The sequence below is a fragment of the Schistocerca piceifrons genome, chromosome 11 (assembly GCF_021461385.2).
Source record: "Schistocerca piceifrons isolate TAMUIC-IGC-003096 chromosome 11, iqSchPice1.1, whole genome shotgun sequence".
Lineage (NCBI taxonomy): Eukaryota > Metazoa > Arthropoda > Insecta > Orthoptera > Acrididae > Schistocerca > Schistocerca piceifrons.
Window position 1 is genome coordinate 66352434 of NC_060148.1, and position 20030 is coordinate 66372463.

A 20030-nucleotide genomic window follows, 5' to 3' on the forward strand; every position below is an offset into this window, starting at 1 on the left:
CTCAGATTTAGTTATAAGTAGGCACAGTGGATAGGCCTTGAAAAACTGGACACATATCAATCGAGAAAACAGGAAGAAGTTGTGTGGAACTACGAAAAAAATAAGTAAAATATACAAACTGAGTAGTCCATGCGAACATAGGCAACATCAAGGATGGTGGTCCCGGAGCGCTGTGGTCCCGTGGTTAGCGAGAGCGGCTGCGGAACGAGAGGTCCTAGGTTCAAGTCTTCCCTCGAGTGAAAACTTTAATTTTTTATTTTCAGTTTATGTAACAAACTCTTACATTTTCATCACTTTTTTTGGGAGTGATTATCACATCCACAAGAAAATCTAAATCGAGCAAGGTAGAAGAATCTTTTTACCCATTCGCCTAGTGTAGAACTTAGGTGGGTCGACAACATATTCCTGTCATGTGACGCACATGCCGTCACCAGTGTCGTATAGAATATATCAGACGTGTTTTCCTGTGAAGGAATCGGTTGATCTATGACCTTGCGATCAAATGTTTTCGGTTCCCATTGGAGAGGCACGTCCTTTCGTCTACTAATCGCACGGTTTTGCGGTGCGGTCGCAAAACAGAGACAGTAAACTTATTACAGTGAACAGAGACGTCAATGAACGAACGGACAGATCATAACTTTGCGAAAATAAAGAAAGTAAAACTTTCAGTCGAGGGACCCCTCGTTCCGCCACTCCTCACGCTAACCACGGGACCACGGCGCTCCTGAGTTCACATTCTCCTTGATGTTGCCTATGTTGCACAGTTTGTATATTTTGCTTATTTTTTTTCATAGTTCCACACAACTTCTTCCCGTTTTCTAGATTGATCTGTGTTCAGTTTTTTAAGGCCTATCCACTGTGACAACTTATAACTAAATCTGATGGGGATGCGATGGGGAGGTTCCCTTGTCAGAGCCATTTGAACCATTTGAGTCAAGGAAATTCGTGAACTACAAGAAAAAAACTGTGGAAAAAAATATTTTATCCCGGGCAGATCAACCACCAGACCCACGACGTGAAGGTTAACTTCGACTGTGCAATAGATGGCGAAGATTGACGCAGAATGATACGGATGATATTGAAATGTCTTATTTTATGCACCTAGAGAAATGGAACTAGCAACCAGAGAAGTGGAACTCAACTAAGTGTGACTACTTCAATACTGAATGTGAATTTAGGGAATGAACTGCTTCAAAGATATAACATTAGATTTAAGGAGACCCTTTGTGATTGAGTGCAAGTACAATTTATTCCGTTGCCATCTTATTCTAGAAAAGATCGTAGAAGAGGCTTTTAAGAATTCCAACGGCCTGCATTTTTCTGCTCATTCCAAAAGGAATTAAGTGTTGTCCTGTTCGTATTATGCTACTCAATAGTGTACAAGCTAAGGATGCCACATTACTTAAATGTACGAGGGTGGTTTGAAAAGTTCTCGGAACGTAATAGAAAAAAGTAGATAAATCACTCAAGCTTTTTTTTTATTTTTCAATGTAGTCTCCTTGTAGGTTAATGCACTTGGTCCAACGATGTTCCAGTGCCTTGATCCCATCTCCAAAATGAGTTTTTTCCAGGCCTGCAAAACTCCGTCTATCAGTTCTTCGTTTGAAGTGAATCTTCGTCCACCAAGAAAAATTTTCAGTTTTAGGAAGAGATGGAAGTCTGACGCAGCCGTATCAGGTGAATAAGGCGGCTGTGGCAACAATTCAAACCTCAGTTCGTGTAACTTTGCCATGGCGACGGCCCACGTGTGCGGGCGCGCGTCGAGTGTCACGGCACTGCTCTTGCAGATAATTTTTTCATTTCTAGTTCTTCAGTTAAAATGTCATATACCCTTGCAGATGACATCTGGCAAGCGTGAGCAATTTCACGCACTTTCAATCGACAATCTTCCGTCACCATTTTGTACACTTTCGCAATGATTTCTCGGGTAGTGACACATCTTGGCCGAGCACCGCGCCGATCCTCATCTAAACTCTCCCAGCCAAATTAAAATTCAAGGATGATATCTGCTTTCACAGGACAGAGCGGACCAGGTTTTGGAAAGGGGCCAAGATCAGTTCCTGTTAGCTACACAACAACACACAACTTTATTCCTCGAAAACCAGTGAACAGTTTTATATTTAAAACAACAAGGATCATTTCACGGCTGAGAGCCCAAGTAAATTCTCAATAATAAAGTTTAAATAATTCCTTTTAAAACACAAGGATTTAGAGAACCCGCTGAAGGCCTTACTTAACTAAAATGAAAATATCGTGAAATGATTCCTTTCAAGGCATAAGAATTTAGACAAACGACTGAAGGCCTTACGTAACTAAAGTTAAAATATCTTCTCGGCTAAAGGCCCAAATAATATTTCAGATTAGCGAAGGAAATTCTTCGAAAGGCAAGCATTTACAAATTTCGGCTAAAAGTCACATTAAGGAGAATTTAAATTAATTCGTCGGCTGAAAGTCCAGTAATATTTCAATATAACAACAGGGAACCTTTATCGCTGAAGGCCATATACTGAACATAAAGCTCTCCGTCTTCAGGCCACAAGTGGCCCATCGGGGCCATCCGACCGCCGTGTCATCCTCAGTTGAGGACGCGGATAGGAGCGGTGTGTGGTCAGCACACCGCTCTCCCGGTCGTTACGATGGTTTTCTTTGACCGGAGCCGCTACTATTCGGTCGACTAGCTCCTCAATTGGCATCACGAGGCTGAATGCACCCCGAAAAATGGCAACAGCACATGGCGGCCCGGATGGTCACCCATCCAACTGCCGGCCACGCCCGACAGCGCTTAACTTCGGTGATCTGACGGGAACCGGTGTATCCACTGCGGCAAGGCCGTTGCCGTATACTGAACATAGCACAGACAAAATTAATACAAGGGTGAAGTCCTGGTACAGTACTTGCGAGAAAAGAAAATCAGAATGACAAACAGCAGAACAGTGGTGCTCAGAAGTGTTCCAAGGATCGGCCTGGGGAGGAAACTCGAATCACAGTTTAGGTGAGACAGGCAGCCAAGCGTAACACTGAACGATCGGGTGGCAACACGACCTAGGGACGGCTGAAGAACCAACCAACAACCTAATCAATTCCCTTCCACCGTTGCCTACTCCAGTGCGCAGACAGACAGCATTCGTTTGATCAATGGGGATCACAGAAGGTACATACGGTTCCACGTAAACACTTGCACCAAGAACGCCGACAATCCTAAAACCATGGAGGTAAGAATAGAGGGAGACGCCGTGACGTCACAGCTGTGAAGCTATGTGAAGCCGAGGGTAGCCATCTCAATCCGACCAAAACATTGCTGCTGTAAGCTTGTGTGCATAGGCTCGTCGCTCGCTTTTGGAAGGATTTTGCGCTATTATGGTGACTTGTGTGGTGTTCGGATGTACGAATCGTTCTGATTGTGATGCGAAATCGAAGGGAATAACATTTCATGTGTAAGTTGTCTCGTTAAGTGTGATTTTACAACTTCATTGTGAACGAACGTGTGCTACATCGGTACTTGTACTATAGCGTGTTTTTCTCCTGTACGATTTTAGATTTCCTAAAAATGAAAGTCGGAAAGCTCTGTGGGAGAATGCCGTGAGGAGGAAGAATTGGCGTGCGTCTAAATGGAGCACTATATGTTCTCAGCATTTCCGAGAAGAGGACATAGACCGAACTTCCCTTTCAACAGTAAGGCTCCGAGAAAATGCTGTACCATCAGTTTTCCCTACACACCCAAAACATTAGCATAAAGGTATGTTAATTCAAAGAATTAAATTCTTAGTTTTCAAGTTCACGTTTCAGTATAATACGTACGTATCGTCGATAATCCAAGTGTTGAGTAACTCACTTTGTCTTCATCATGTACCAAATTAAAAGCTAACACTACATTAACTGGCGTAAAGTATAGGCCTAAACAGGACACTGTGTAGATTTGCCATTCTATGTACCGTATTTCAGTAAATATTGGTGGTAATGAACAGTGTTTCCCAGTAGTGTAACGTAACTGAAATGTCCCAGTACGTATTACAAACAAGATGTATTTATGGGGCTTTGGAGGGAGGGTATAGCTAATTTAGTTTTCAGTTTCTATTATTTAGTTTGTGATACGCGTTTATTACTGAATTAACAAAATTGTATCGTTTACATTGAAGGCTAGCTATTCGTAATATTACATTACAAATTATTTTTAATCAGAAGAAAGGCGGAATTTCGCCTTTGCGAGATTTTATTTTAAACAAAAACTTTGAAACAACCAATCTGATGACGTTACATGCGTATACGGTGCAATTAGCGAGTGTAATACACGCAGCGCTGTATCACACTGGCAATGTTTCGGTCAGAGTGTCATGGCAGCGAGCCACGCCCCCATGGCTTCAAAACGTAGTACGGCTGGGATACGTAGCGCCATCTCCCCTTATTCTTACCTCCATGCAGGCAACAGTCCAAGAGTATCACGTGACCAACTCGCTGCGCTAGCGCTGACGTCTCGTGGTATTTCCGAGAACTTTTCAAACCACCCTCGTACTTGCAGAAACCGGCATCAACACTTAAAGAACTAATTATGCCATCAACGACTTTACTTAAAAAAATATATTTCTTTAGTGTCCAAATATGTTGTGAGGGGCTCAAACGTGTGGTGATAGACCGTACAGCACAATTTTGTGTTTATGATTCCTCAAGACGCATAATGGTAAGCATTTGACCTGTTGCTGTATGCCAGAATGAGATTTTTCACTCTGCAGCGGAGTGTGCGCTGATATGAAACTTCCTGGCAGATTAAAACTGTGTGCCCGATCGAGACTCGAACTCGGGACCACTGCCTTTCGCGGGCAAGTGCTCTACCGTCTGAGCTACCGAAGCACGACTCACGCCCGGTACTCACAGCATTACTTCTGCCAGTATCTCGTCTCCTACCTTCCAAACTTTACAGAAGCTCTCCTGCGACCTTGCAGAACTAACACTCCTGAAAGAAAGGATATTGCGGAGACATGGGTTAGCCACAGCCTGGGGGATGTTTCCAGAATGAGATTTTCACTCTGCAGCGGAGTGTGCGCTGATATGAAACTTCCTGGCAGATTAAAACTGTGTGCCCGACCGAGACTCGAACTCGGGTCCTTTTCCTTCCGCGGGCAAGTGCTCTACCATCTGAGCTACCCAAGCACGACTCACGCCCCGTCCTCACAGGTTTACTTCGGCCAGTACCTCGTCTGCCAGGAAGTTTCATATAAGCGCACACTACGCTGCAGAGTGAAAATCTCGTTCTGGAAACATCCCCCAGACTGTGGCTAAGCCATGTCTCCGCAATATCCTTTCTTTCAGGAGTGCTAGTTCTTCAAGGTTCGCAGGAGAGCTTCTGTAAAGTTTGGAAGGTAGGAGACGAGATACTGGCAGAAGTAAAGCTGTGAGTACCGGGCGTGAGTCGTGCTTCGGTAGCTCAGTTGGTAGAGCACTTGCCCGCGAAAGGCAAAGGTCCCGAGTTCGAGTCTCGGTCGGGCACACACTTTTAATCTGCCAGGAAGTTTCTGTTACTGTATGGTTTTCTTGTGGCTGGAAACGTTGCATGCAGTGATAGCTGTATGTCTATCCTAAAGTGAAAATAAGGGGTTTTTGACAGTAAAGAAAAAGAAACGTTTGCCGGTTAGCACAGTTCGAAGCTCGTTGCTTAATAATTTTGTTTTCAGTATACGTGTAAATACCCTATTCAGTTTGCAAAGCATTTATTCTTCAAATTCACGCCTAGTGTCACTGTCTTATTTTACTTTTCTACGCACCTTTCATGTCGTTTACATCACTTTATATTACATTCTCTCCAATTCTGCATTTTAAAACCGAGAGAGGTGGCGCAGTGGTTAAGCACACTGGACTCGAATTCGGGAGGACGATGGTTGAATCCCGCGTCCGGCCATCCAGACTTAGGTTTTCCGTCATTTCCCTAAATCGTTCCAGGCAAATGCCGGGATGGTTTCTTTGAAAGGCCACGGCCGACTTCCTTCCCTGTCCTTCGATAATCTGATGAGACCGATGACCTCGCTGTTTGGCCTCTTCCCCCAAACAACCCATCCCTATTGCATTTTAAATTGTCAAATTAAGGCCGCGTTTTCATTCAAAATGGTGAAATTTCTGTATTGCGTTATTCTGAACGTGTATGTGTCTAGAATGTAGGGACGAAAATGTTTTTTTAACCCGTGCGTTACAAAAGTTTCTACAGCCCGTTGTTCGGAGCAATGTCACGGCCTCCGTGCGACACACTCAGCCAGAGACGCCCGCCTCAGGTAGAAAACTTGTCGTGCCGTGAGGTACGTTCACAAAATGATTCGGATTGCAGCACGCGTGCAAACAAATTCGCCGCAAAATCTGACCAAAAGCGTGAGCAGGCTGCCGAACGCAACATTCCAGCTCAGTCAGAGCGCCTTTCATCGGCAAGAAAAACGGGGGAATTGCTCTCCACGAACAATTACAGTTACAGGATAATTTGACACAGGGTTCTGGATTTCCAGATTCAACGTAAGTAAAGAAAACACTTTTTATGGGTCAAATTTTGCTGAAAATTGGTCAAAACATAATTTTTGATCCGCCATATTGGATTATCCATTTTGAATTTTGAAATTCATATTTGCGTTCAGCGACTTCAAAAACACATAACATGTAGTTTTGATGCAAATTGAATAATACACATAAAAAGGGTTCAAATGGCTCTGAGCACTATGGGACTTAACACCTGAGGTCATCAGTCCCCTAGAACTTAGAACTGCTTGAACCTAACTAGCCTAAGGACATCACACACATCCATGCGCGAGGCAGGATTCGAACCTGTGACTGTAGCAGCAGCGAGGTTCCCGACTGAAGCTCCTAGAACCGCTCGGCCACTCCGGCCAGCAATACATATAAAAGTTTTCCGTTATCTTTAAACAGGTTTTACTCCAGAAAAGATTTTTCATATCTGCGTGCAGCATAAAATGGAAACGGTTCAACCTACTAACTTCTACCTGTGACTCTCGAGAAGTAAACACGTGTCTTGTCCATCGATTAGCAGTTTGTCCCTCTGGCACCAATTCAAGGTGAACTAATCCTATAAAGTCGAAGAAAACTATCAGCATGGATTTCACATTTGACCTGAACTGACGAGCTTTTTTTGGTCTTGTAGTGCCTTTCCCAACCCACTGTGAAGACTGAACCTTATGTTATGTTAGGTTATGTTATGTTATGTTATGTTATGTTATGTTATGTTAGCCGGGGACCTAGAAACGACGGTGAGGCTCCATCCCCGCCGCAGCCGCAGTGGTCCACAACCCCACGACGACTACCGCAGTCCACTTCACCCCTCCGCCGCCCCACACCGAACCCAGGGTTATTGTGCGGTTCGGTCCCCGGTGGACCCCCCAGGGAACGTCTCACACCAGACGAGTGTAACCCCTCTGTTTGCGTGGTAGAGTAACGGTGGTGTACGCGTACGTGGAGAACTTGTTTGCGCAGCAATCGCTGACATAGTGTAACTGAGGTGGGATAAGGGGAACCAGCCCGCATTCGCCGAGGCAGATGGAAAACCGCCTAAAAACCATCCACAGACTGGCCGGCTCACCGGACCTCGACACAAATCCATCGGGCGGATTCGTGCCGGGGACCAGGCGCTCCTTCCCGCCCGGAAAAGACTGAATCTCGGTCTCAGCATCATAACCATAGATCTACGCCCCATCAGCAGTGACGACTCTCTCAAGGAACATCTTGTTCTCATTTGCGCAAGAAAAAACTCTTCACTGATTGCATGGCGAAGGTCTTTCTGGTCTTGACTCACGAGCCGTGGGTCGAACTTGGCGGCAACACGATGCATTCCAAGATGCTGTGTCAGGATTTCATCACATGATCCAACTGAAATGTTACGTTCTTCTGTGCAGTCTCTCGGACAGTCGGTCTCCGACTGGCACGCACAATTTGACGATCCTGACATGAGCGTCGAAGGGCGTCCTGAACGAGGGTCATCTTCAACTTTCGTCCGGCCATTTTTGAACAGTGTGTACCTTTGGTAACACCGAGTACGGCTAAAGCACTCATCACTGTAGGCTCCCTGCACCATTCGGTGTGTCTCTGTAAAGTTTTTCGTGAGCTTTACACAAAATTTAATTCAGACGCGTCGCTCCTCTAACTCTGCCATCTCGAAATTCGCAAATTGTGTGACACGACGTTCTATTTAAAACATCACTGAACAATAACTAACATCCCTACAACAATGAAGCTTCCCGCAGTTACACACTAAACACAGGCGTGTGCAGGCATGCTAGCCGCATTTCGTTCCAACACACCACTGGCGTGAAATAACAAGTGTTCCGGAATTTCTTGGACAGGCCTCGTATTTGACATTTGTTAATCTAGATATGATACTGCGTGAAGGCTTTGACAGAGCACTGAAAGACCTAAGTGGAAACAAGGCGCCGGGAGTAGACAACATTCCAATTAGAACTACTGACAGCCTTGGAAGAGTCAGCCCTGACAAAACTCTTCCGTCTGGTGAGCAAGACGTATGAGACAGGCGAAATATCCTCAGGCTTGAAGAAGAATATAATAATTCCAATCCCAAAGACAGCAGGGGTTGACAGATGTGAAAATTACCGAACTATCAGTTTAGTAAGTCACAGCTGCAAAATACTAACACGAATTCTCTACAGACGAATGGAAAAACTAGTAGAAGCCGATCTCGGGGAAGATCAGTTTGGATTCCGTAGAAATGATGGAACACGTGAGGCAATACTGACCCTACGACTTATCTTAGAAAATAGATTAAGGAAAGGCAAACCTACATTTCTAGCATTTGTAGACTTAGAGAAAGCTTTTGACAATGTTGAGTGGAATACTCTTTCAAATTCTAAAGGTGGCATGGGTAAAATACAGGAAACGAAAGGCTATTTATAATTTGTACAGAAACCAGACTGCAGTTATATAGTCGATGGGAATGAGAGGGAATCAGTGGTTGGGAATGAAGTGAGACAGGGTTGTAGCCTCTCCCCGACGTTACTCAATCTGTATATTGTACAAGCAGTAAACGAAACAAAAGAAAAATTCGGAGTAGGAATTAAAATCCATGGAGAAGAAATAAAATCTTCGTGGTTCGCCGATGACATTGTAATTCTGTCAGAGACGGCAAAGGACTTAGAAGAGCAGTTGAACGGAATGGACAGTGTCTTGAAAGGAGGATACAACATGAACATCAACAGAAGGAGAACGAGGGTAATGGAATGTAGTCGAATGAAGTCGGGAGATGCTGAGGGAATTAGATTAGGTAATGAGACACTTAAGGCAGTAAACGAGTTTTGCTATTTGGGGAGCAAAATAACTGATCATGGTCGAAGTATAGAGGATATAAAATGTAGACTGGCAATGGCAAGGAAAGCGTTTCTGAAAGTATTTGTATGGAGTGTAGCCATGTATGGAAGTGAACCATGGACGATAAATAGTTTAGACAAGAAGAGAAAAGAAACTTTCGAAATGTGGTGCTACAGAAGAATGATGAAGATTAGATGGGTAGATCACGTAACTAATGAGGAGGTATTGAATAGAATTGGGGAGAAGAGAAATTTGTGGCACACCTTGACTAGAAGAAGGGATCGGTTGGTAGGGCATATTCTGAGGCATCAAGGGATCACCAATTTGGTATTGGAGGGCAGCGCGGAGGGTGGAAATCGTAGAGGGAGACCAAGAGATGAATACACTAAACAGATTCAGAAGGATGTAGGTTGCAGTAGGTACTGGGAGATGAAGAAGATTGCACAGGATAGAGTAGCGTGGAGAGCTGCATCAAACCAGTCTCAGGACTGAAGAGCACAACAACAACAATCTTAACTATCACTTGTAAAGCCATAAAGAGCGATAAAAAGCTCCAAAAATCTAATTCAAAGTTCGAGCTAGCACCATATCGTTAAAGTTACGGTTATTTCATTGTGATAAGGTATAACCTTCCACAAATGTAATGTAGTATCGACTGCTGTTGTCCATTTTTGATTTCAGGTAACTCTTGAGAGGATGAAGTTCATGCAGTCTGCGTACTTCAAACCCGCAGGCCCTTGATGAAACCATAATTACGGGCGCCACTTTGATTTATGTTTTTTGCATTGACAATCCAAAATAAAGTCAAAGTATGATCAATCATAATTCCCAAATAGGTCCCCTCTGTGTTTTTTCATTGTGCCAGAATTTTTTTCCAAATTTTGCCGATTTTTTGCTCATCTGAGTAAGACCCTGGCCTTAAATATGCTTAGAGGGTCTCACGCCATTCACTTCCACTCGGGGTCACAACACACGACCTAAGTGTTCCTGTTTCTTATGTTAAACGACGCCTCTTCACCTCGGCAGTTTCTCTGTCTTTTATTATTAGTTGACGCTACGTTAGTGCGACGAATTCGTCTCTCAGTTTTCACTGGGAATAGCTCGACCGCTGTTAGAATTTTATAAATGACCAGCTGATACCCGCACGTGCGCTCGCATATCAGTAGAATGAAATGAAACGTGCGTCTGCATTCATTGGCCGAGATAACGCCGTTCGGGGCGTTCGGCAGCCTGGCGAAATTCTTTTTATTGGGCGTCTCCTCGCTGCCTTGCGTGTCAATGATGTTAACATGACGATGACGAGGACGACAACACACACACACACACACACACACACACACACACAAGCAGTCCCGAACGGAGAACATCAGACCCGGCCGGGAATCGAACCCAGCACATCACGAGGGTAGGTCCGGAATGCTAACCGCTAGATCATGAGCTGTCAATAGTTTTGTCATCATCAGTGACAGTAAGAAAATAAAATATGGACATTTCAAAATTATTAAACAGGGTTAAGCAGAAAAGGAGAGAAAAATAATTGACTTGTCGCTGATATTATTATGCAAGTACACTGAAGCGCCAAAGAAATTGGTATGGGCATGCGTATTCAAATATAGAGATACGTAAACAGGCAGAATAAGCCGTTGCGGTCGGCAACTCCTATACAGGGTGTTACAAAAATGTACGGCCGAACTTTCAGGAAACATTCCTCACACACAAATAAAGAAAAGATGTTATGTGGACATGTGTCCGGAAACGCTTAATTTCCATGTTAGAGCTCATTTTAGCTTCGTCAGTGTGTACTGACCGCCAGCTGGCCCAATTGAAGGAAGGTAATGTTGACTTCGGTGCTTGTGTTGACATGCGACTCATTGCTCTACAGTGCTAGCATCAAGCACATCAGTACGTAGCATCAACAGGTTAGTGTTCATCACGAAAGTGGTTTTGCAGTCAGTGCAATGTTTACAAATGCGGAGTTGGCAGATGCCCATTTGATGTGTGGATTAGCATGGGGCAATAGCCATAGGGCGGTACGTTTGTATCGAGACAGATTTCCAGAACGGAGGTGTCCCGACAGAAAGACGTTCGAAGCAATTGATCGGCGTCTTAGGGGGCACGGAACATTCCAGCCTATGACTCGCGACTGGAGAAGACCTAGAACAACGAGGACACCTGCAATGGACGAGGCAATTCTTCGTGCAGTTGACGATAACCCTAATGTCAGCGTCAGAGAAGTTGCTGCTGTACAAGGTAACGTTGACCATGTCACTGTATGGAGAGTGCTACGGGAGAACAAGTTGTTTCTGTGCCGTGTACAGCGTGTGCAGGCACTATCAGCAGCTGATTGGCCTCCACGGGTACATTTCTACGAATGGTTCATCCGACAATGTGTCAATTCTCATTTCAGTGCAAATGTTCTCTTTACGGATGAGGCTTCATTCCAACGCGATCAAATTGTAAATTTTCACAATCAACATGTGTGGACTGACGAGAATCCGCACGCAGTTGTGCAATCACGTCATCAACACAGATTTTCTGTGAACGTTTGGGCAGGCATTGTTGGTGATGTCTCGATTGGGCCCCATGTTCTTCCACCTACGCTCAATGGAGCACGTTATCGTGATTTCATACGGGATACTCTACCTGTGCTGCTAGAACATGTTCCTTTACAAGTACGACACAACATGTGGTTCATGCACGATGGAGCTCCTGCACATTTCAGTCGAAGTGTTCGTACGCTTCTCAACAACAGATTCGGTGACCGATGGATTGGTAGAGGCCGACCAATTCCGTGGCCTCCACGCTCTCCTGACCTCAACCCTCTTGACTTTCATTTATGGGGGCATTTGAAAACTCTTGTCTACGCAACCCCGGTACCAAATGTAGAGACTCTTCGTGCTCGTATTGTGGACGGCTGTGATACAATACGCTATTCTCCAGGACTGCATCAGCGCATCAGGGATTCCATGCGACGGAGGGTGGATGCACGTATCCTCGCTAACGGAGGACATTTTGAACATTTCCTGTAACAAAGTGTTTGAAGTCACGCTGGTACGTTCTGTTGCTGTGTGTTTCCATTCCATGATTAACGTGATTTGAAGAGAAGTAATAAAATGAGCTCTAACATGGAAAGTAAGCATTTCCGGTCACTTGTACACATAACATATTTTCTTTCTTTGTGTGTGAGGAATGTTTCCTGAAAGTTTGGCCGTACCTTTTTGTAGCACCCTGTATAAGACAAGAAGGGTCCGGCGCAGTTGTTAGATCCGATCCCCGTGACTGATAACACACGATTTACTCTACTCAATTTACTTGCTTGTATATCTCCGTTGTCAGAGAATCTTTTTAGAGCCATAATTGTACAAAGTATTTAAGGTCCTACAATAGCAGGTTATCAAGGTTTAAGTGAGTTTGAACGCGATGTTATAGCGATAGGACACAGCATCTCCGAGGTAGTGGTGAAGAGGGGATTTTCCCGTACGCCCATTTCACGACTGTACCGTGAATGTCAGGAATAAGGTAAAACATCAAATCTCCGACACCGTTACGGCCGGATCCTGCAAGAACGATACCAACGACGACTGAAGACAATTGTTCAAAGTGAGAGAAGTGCATACCTTCCGCAAATTGCTGTAGATTGCTGGCACATCAACAAGTGTCAGCGTGGGAACCGTTGAAAGAAATACACTCCTGGAAATGGAAAAAAGAACACATTGACACCGGTGTGTCAGACCCACCATACTTGCTCCTGACACTGCGAGAGGGCTGTACAAGCAATGATCACACGCACGGCACAGCGGACACACCAGGAACCGCGGTGTTGGCCGTCGAATGGCGCTAGCTGCGCAGCATTTGTGCACCGCCGCCGTCAGTGTCAGCCAGTTTGCCGTGGCATACGGAGCTCCATCGCAGTCTTTAACACTGGTAGCATGCCGCGACAGCGTGGACGTGAACCGTATGTGCAGTTGACGGACTTTGAGCGAGGGCGTATAGTGGGCATGCGGGAGGCCGGGTGGACGTACCGCCCAATTGCTCAACACGTGGGGCGTGAGGTCTCCACAGTACATCGACGTTGTCGCCAGTGGTCGGCGGAAGGTGCACGTGCCCGTCGACCTGGGACCGGACCGCAGCGACGCACGGATGCACGCCAAGACCGTAGGATCCTACGCAGTGCCGTAGGGGACCGCACCGCCACTTCCCAGCAAATTAGGGACACTGTTTCTCCTGGGGTATCGGCGAGGACCATTCGCAACCGTCTCCATGAAGCTGGGCTACGGTCCCGCACACCGTTAGGCTGTCTTCCGCTCACGCCCCAACATCGTGCAGCCCGCCTGCAGTGGTGTCGCGACAGGCGTGAATGGAGGGACGAATGGAGACGTGTCGTCTTCAGTGATGAGAGTCGCTTCTGCCTTGGTGCCAATGATGGTCGTATGCGTGTTTGGCTCCGTGCAGGTGAGCGCCACAATCAGGACTGCATACGACCGAGGCACACAGGGCCAACAACCGGCATCATCGTGTGGGGAGCGATCTCCTACACTGGCCGTACACCACTGGTGATCGTCGAGGGGACACTGAATAGTGCACGGTACATCCAAACCGTCATCGAACCCATCGTTCTACCATTCCTAGACCGGCAAGGGAACTTGCTGTTCCAACAGGACAATGCACGTCCGCATGTATCCCGTGCCACCCAACGTGCTCTAGAAGGTGTAAGTCAACTACCCTGGCCAGCAAGATCTCCGGATCTGTCCCCCATTGAGCATGTTTGGGACTGGATGAAGCGTCGTCTCACGCGGTCTGCACGTCCAGCACGAACGCTGGTCCAACTGAGGCGCCAGGTGGAAATGGCATGGCAAGCCGTTCCACAGGACTACATCCAGCATCTCTACGATCGTCTCCATGGGAGAATAGCAGCCTGCATTGCTGCGAAAGGTGGATATACACTGTACTAGTGCCGACATTGTGCATGCTCTGTTGCCTGTGTCTATGTGCCTGTGGTTCTGTCAGTGTGATCATGTGATGTATCTGACCCCAGGAATGTGTCAATAAAGTTTCCCCTTCCTGGGACAATGAATTCACGGTGTTCTTATTTCAATTTCCAGGAGTGTATGATAGACACGGGCTTTCGGAGCCGAAGGCCCACGTGTACATTTAAGGACCTCACGACACAGAGCTTTGCACCTCGCCTCGATCCGTCGATACCGACATTAGACTGTTGATGATTGCGAATATGGTGCCTGGTCAGACGAGTATTGTTTCAAATTGTATGGAGCAGAAGGACGTGTACGGGGATGGAGAAAACCTCATGAACGCATGAACGCTACATGTCATCAAGGGACTGTTCAAGCTGGTGGAGGCTCTGTAATGGTGTGGGACGTGTGAAGTTGCAAAGATATGGGGCCGCTGATACGTTTAGATACGAGTCTGACAGGTGACACGTACGTAAGCATCCTGTCTGATCATATACTTCCATTCGTGTCCAGTGTGCATTCAGGCGGACGTCGGCAAATTTCAGTAGGACAATGCGACACCCCACACGTCCAGAATTGCTACACAGTGTCTCCAGGAACACTCTTCTACATCTACATCCATAGTCCGCAAGCCACGTGACGGTGTGTGGCGGAGGGTACCTTCAGTACCTCTATCGGTTCTCCCTTCTATTCCAGTCTCGTATTGTTCGTGAAAAGAAAGATTGTCCTTATGCCTCTGTGTAGAGCCCACCTCTCTGATTTTATCCTCATGGTCCCTTCGCGAGATATACGTAGGAGGGAGCAATATACTGCTTGACTCTTCGGTGAAGGTATATTCTAGAAACTTTAACAAAACACCATACCGAGCTACTGAGCGTCTCTCCTGCAGAGTCTTCCACTGCAGTTTATCTATCATCTCCATAACGGTTTCGCGATTACTAAACGATCCTGTAACGAAGCGCGCTGCTCTCCATTGGATATTCTCTATCTCTTCTGTCAACCCTATCTGGTACGGATCCCACACTGCTGAGCAGTATTCAAGCAGTGGACCGACAAGCGTACAGTAACCTACTTCCTTTGTTTTCGGATTGCATTTCCTTAGGATTCTTCCAACGAATATCAGTCTGCCATCTGCTTTACCGACGATCAACTTTATATGATCACGAAACTTCCTGGCAAATTAAAACTGTGTGCCGGACCGAGACTCGAACTCGGGACCTTTGCCTTTTGCGGGGAAGTGCTCTACCGACTGAGCTACCCAAGCACGACTCACGCCCCGTCCTCACAGCTTTAATCCCGCCAGTACCTTGCCCGCGAAAGGCAAAGGTCCCGAGTTCGAGTCTCTGTCCGGCACACAGTTTTAATCTGCCAGGAAGTTTCATATCAGCGCACACCCCGCTGTAGAGTGAAGATTTCATTTTATATCTTCATTCCATTTTAAATCACTCCTAATGCGTACTCCCAGATAATTTACTGAATTAACTGCTTCCAGTTGATAAGGGATCTTTCTTTCTATGCACTCGCAGCACATTACAGTTCTGAGTTTAAAAATTTCCGCTGGCCACCAAACACCCCAGATATTATTGAACTTATCTGGGATGTCTCTCAACGTGCTGTTCAGAAGAGATCTCCACCCCCTCATACGCTTACGGATTTATGGACAGCGCTGCAGGATTCACGCAGTCAATTCCCTCCAGCACTAGTTCAGAAATTAGTCAAGTGCGTGCCACGTTGTGTTGCGGCAATTCTGCGTGCTCGCGAGGGCCATACACGAAATTAGGGAGGTGTACCAGTTTCTCTGGCTCTTCAATGTAGATAGCTCTGCAGGTTGCGTCACCGTTCCTGATGGCACTGTCCCCGCTTTCTTCTCCCTCGGCATCAATAACGTTAATTCTGTTAACAGCAATTGACGGCGTTAGCTCCTGGCACTGGTTAGTACAGGGTTCGCTTTGCCGAGAAACGGATGTGTTACGCGTGTTGGGGTTGGCTGGCGCCGGAGGCGGCCTCACGGGACAGAATCGATCACTCTCACACACCCACACACACACACACACACACACACACACACACACACACACACACACACGAGGCGCCCGGGGCGTAACCTCAAAAACACGCTGCAGCGGGCGCGCCGTTGTCTGCAAAAGTTTGCCGCGTACAAAAGAGCGGACGAAACAAAACGCGAGAGGCGGGGCGCTGTGACAGGCGAGCGGTCCGCGCGCGTTGTTTGTTTATTTATACGGTACGCCGCTCGGCTGCGACGGTACCCCTATGGTGATTAGCGGGGGCGGGGCCATGGAGGCACCCATAGCGGCGACGCCCACCACCTGTCACCAGGTGCGCTGCCAAACCGCGGCGTGCGCCCAGAAACGGCGAGCGAAGAGACAGAGGCGTCGCTAATGCTGCACCTGAGGGTACGAAGGCGCGCAGGAAAAATTGCTACACCAAGAAGAAATGCAGATGATAAACGGGTACTCATTGGACAAATATATTATACTAGAACTTACATGTGATTACGTTTTCACGCAATTTGGGTGCATAGACCCTGAGAAATCAGTACCCAGAACAACCAAATTTGGCCGTAATAACGGCCTCGATGCGCCTGGGCATTGAGTCAAACAGAGTTCGGATGGCGTGTGCAGGTACAGCTGCCCAGGCAGCTTCAACACGATACCACAGTTGATCAAGAGTAGTGACTGGCGTATTGTGACGAGCCAGTTGCTCGGCTACCATGGACCAGACGTTTTCAATTGGTGAGAGTTCTGGAGAATGTGCTGGCCAGGGCAGCAGTCGAACATTTTCTGTATCCAGAAAGGCCCGCACAGGACATGCAAGATGCGGTCGTGCATTATCCTACTGAAATGTAGGGTTTAACAGGGATCGAATGAAGGGTAGAGCCGCGGGTCGTAACAAATCTGAAATGTAACGTCCACTGCTCCAAGTGCCGTTAATGCGAACAAGAGGTGACCGAGACGTGTAACCAATGGCACCCCATAACGTCACGCCGAGTGAGACGCCTGTATTGTGATGACGAATACACGCTTACAATGTGCGTTCACCGCGATGTCGCCAAACACTGATGCGACCATCACGATTCTGTAAACAGAACCTGTATTCATCCGAAAAAATGACGTTTTGCCATTCGTGCACCAGGGTTCGTCGTTGAGTACACCATTGCAGGCGCTCCTGTCTGTGATGCAGCGTCAAGGGTAACCGCAGCCACGGTGTCCAAGCTGGTAGTCCGTGCTGCCGCAAACGTCGTCGAACTGTTCGTGCAGATGGTTGTTGTCTTGCAAACGTCCCCATCTGTTGACTCAGGGATCGAGACGTGGCTGCACGATCCGTTACAGCCATGCGGATAAGATGCCTGTCATCTCGACTGCTGGTGATACGAGGCCGTTGGTATCCAGCACGGCGTTCCGTATTACCCTCCTGAACCCACCGATTCGATATTCTGCTAACAGTCATTGGATCTCGACCAACGCGAGCAGCAATGTCGCGGTACAACAAACCACAATCGCGATAGGCTACAATCCGACCTTTATCAAACTCGGAAACGAGATGGTACGTATTTCTCCTCCTTACACGAGGCATCACAACAACGTTTCAGAAGGGAACACCAGTCGACTGCTGTTTGTGTATGAGAAATCGGTTGGAAACTTTGCTCGTGTCAGCACGTTGTAGGTGTCGCCACGGGCGCCAACCTTGTGTGAATGCTCTGAAAAGCTAATCATTTGCATATCACAGCATCTTCTTCCTGTCGATTAAATTTCGCGTCTGTAGCACGTCATCTTCGTGTACAGTTGTTTTTCCGCACACTCGCTCGTATCTGTACCTCTCACAGTGATACAGCGCCTATTCCGCCCCACCTAGAAGTAGTACCACCGAACAGTCCTAGCTGCTGTCGATTCTTTTTTCTGGTAGTGCACGCCTCACAGCATAACTCGATTTATTTCGAATACCCTGCACTACCACTGTTTTAATTATGTTGATGTTAATCTTGTAGTTCATTCCACTCAACTGATCTGCGAAGTCGTTTTCTGTCTCGGACACAAGTACAATCTCACAAGCGCACCTGAAAATTTTTATTTCTCTTCGCCGAACTTCCTACATTCGTCCTCTGTTTTGTTCTCAGATTCCTCAATGTGCAGGCTAACCGACATGGGGTATGCAAAACAAACCCGTCTCGCTCCATTTTCAACGAATGCTCCCCTTTCATGTCCTTCGACTCCTCCATCTGCAGTCTGGGTTCTGTACCAATTGTAAATAACATTTGGATTCCTGTATTTTATCCGTGCTACCTTCATAATTACAAAGAGTCAACCGTGTCATAAGTTTTTTTTTTTTTTAATTTTCAATTAACAGCAGCCTCAGTTGCAATGTTTACTTAGATTACCCAGGTTTCAGTTGGGATAACCCAACCTTTTACAGAATAAAAGAAACTACGGTTTGTCCATAATGGACAACGTCAAAAGCTAGGAACTACAATATAGTAATACATCGTCATATTGCAGTAACTTATCTGGGAAACAACCACGGCCCCACTTCGCGACCGCAGTACGGCAGCAACGGATGTTGTACTGGAAGTGGCTACAGCCTCGAGAGCGCAAGCGCGATAGTGTGTCATGCGTACTTGCTTCCCAGATAAGTTATTGCAATAGGACTATGTATTACTATATTGTAGTTTTTAGTTTTTGACGTCCATTATGGACAAATCGTGGTTTCTTTTATTCTGAAGTAGGTCGGGTTATCCCAACTGAAACCTAGGTAGCCGGCCGCGGTGGTCGTGCGGTTCTAAGCGCTCCAGTCCGGAGCCGCGCTGCTGCTGCGGTCGCAGGTTCGAATCCTGCCTCGGGCATGGGTGTGTGTGATGTCCTTAGGTTAGTTAGGTTTAAGTAGTTCTGAGTTCTAGGGCACTTATGACCACAGCAGTTGAGTCCCGTAGTGCTCAGAGCCATTTGAACCATTATTTTTTTAAACCTAGGTAAAACTACGTAAACATTGCAACTGAGGCTGTTGTTAATTTGAAATTGGTATTTATACAGTAGCTCACAGGGCCACGAAATGTTGAAAATACGTGTCATAAGTGTTCTCTAAACCCACAAACTCTGCAAACGTAGTTCCGCAGCCTCACAGGTTATGAATAAACAAAAGGCAGGTATCATCAATTAAAAACCGTCAGATATTTTTGACGTACCCTATGTATGTAGTCGAATCGGATCTGTCGAATTAACTCCAGTACTTTGTCGCCAGTTTCTTGTAGAGTATAGTTTGATTTAAATTAGTTGTCACGTGACGTTTGAAGCTCTAACTTTCGTGGCTATGGCGAAAAGTACACTTTCTCTCAGCAGGCAGATAGAAAATCACGAAGAAAAATCACGAATAAAAATGAAAAATCACGAAGAAAAATCACGAATAAAAATCAAAAATCACGAATAAAAATCAAAAATCACGAAGAAAAATGAAAAATCACAAAGAAAAATCACGAAGTACAGGTGCCTCTAAGTGTGTCAAAAATATGTTCTCAGTTTTAATAAGGTCGTCAGTTATCTTCGTTTCTCGAACGTGCCGAAATCTGAGGGTTTGAAAGCGCTTCCTACTTCAGAATGCTCTGCGCAGCGAGAATGGCAATGACTGCTGCAGACATGTGATATCAAATTGAATCCATATTTCAGAACGAAAACAGTGTTCGTCACAACCAAAGTCTGTTTTTATTCTGAAATAATTCGAAACTGATTGCTGTAGCACCTAGTCACAATT

General features: G+C 46.2%; 1 pseudogene; it reads right to left on the reverse strand.

Annotated features, from left to right (window-relative positions):
- Positions 1-2719: 2719 nt before the first annotated feature.
- Positions 2720-2837, reverse strand: LOC124720569 (annotated as a pseudogene).
- Between the last annotated feature and the right edge of the window lie 17193 nt (positions 2838-20030).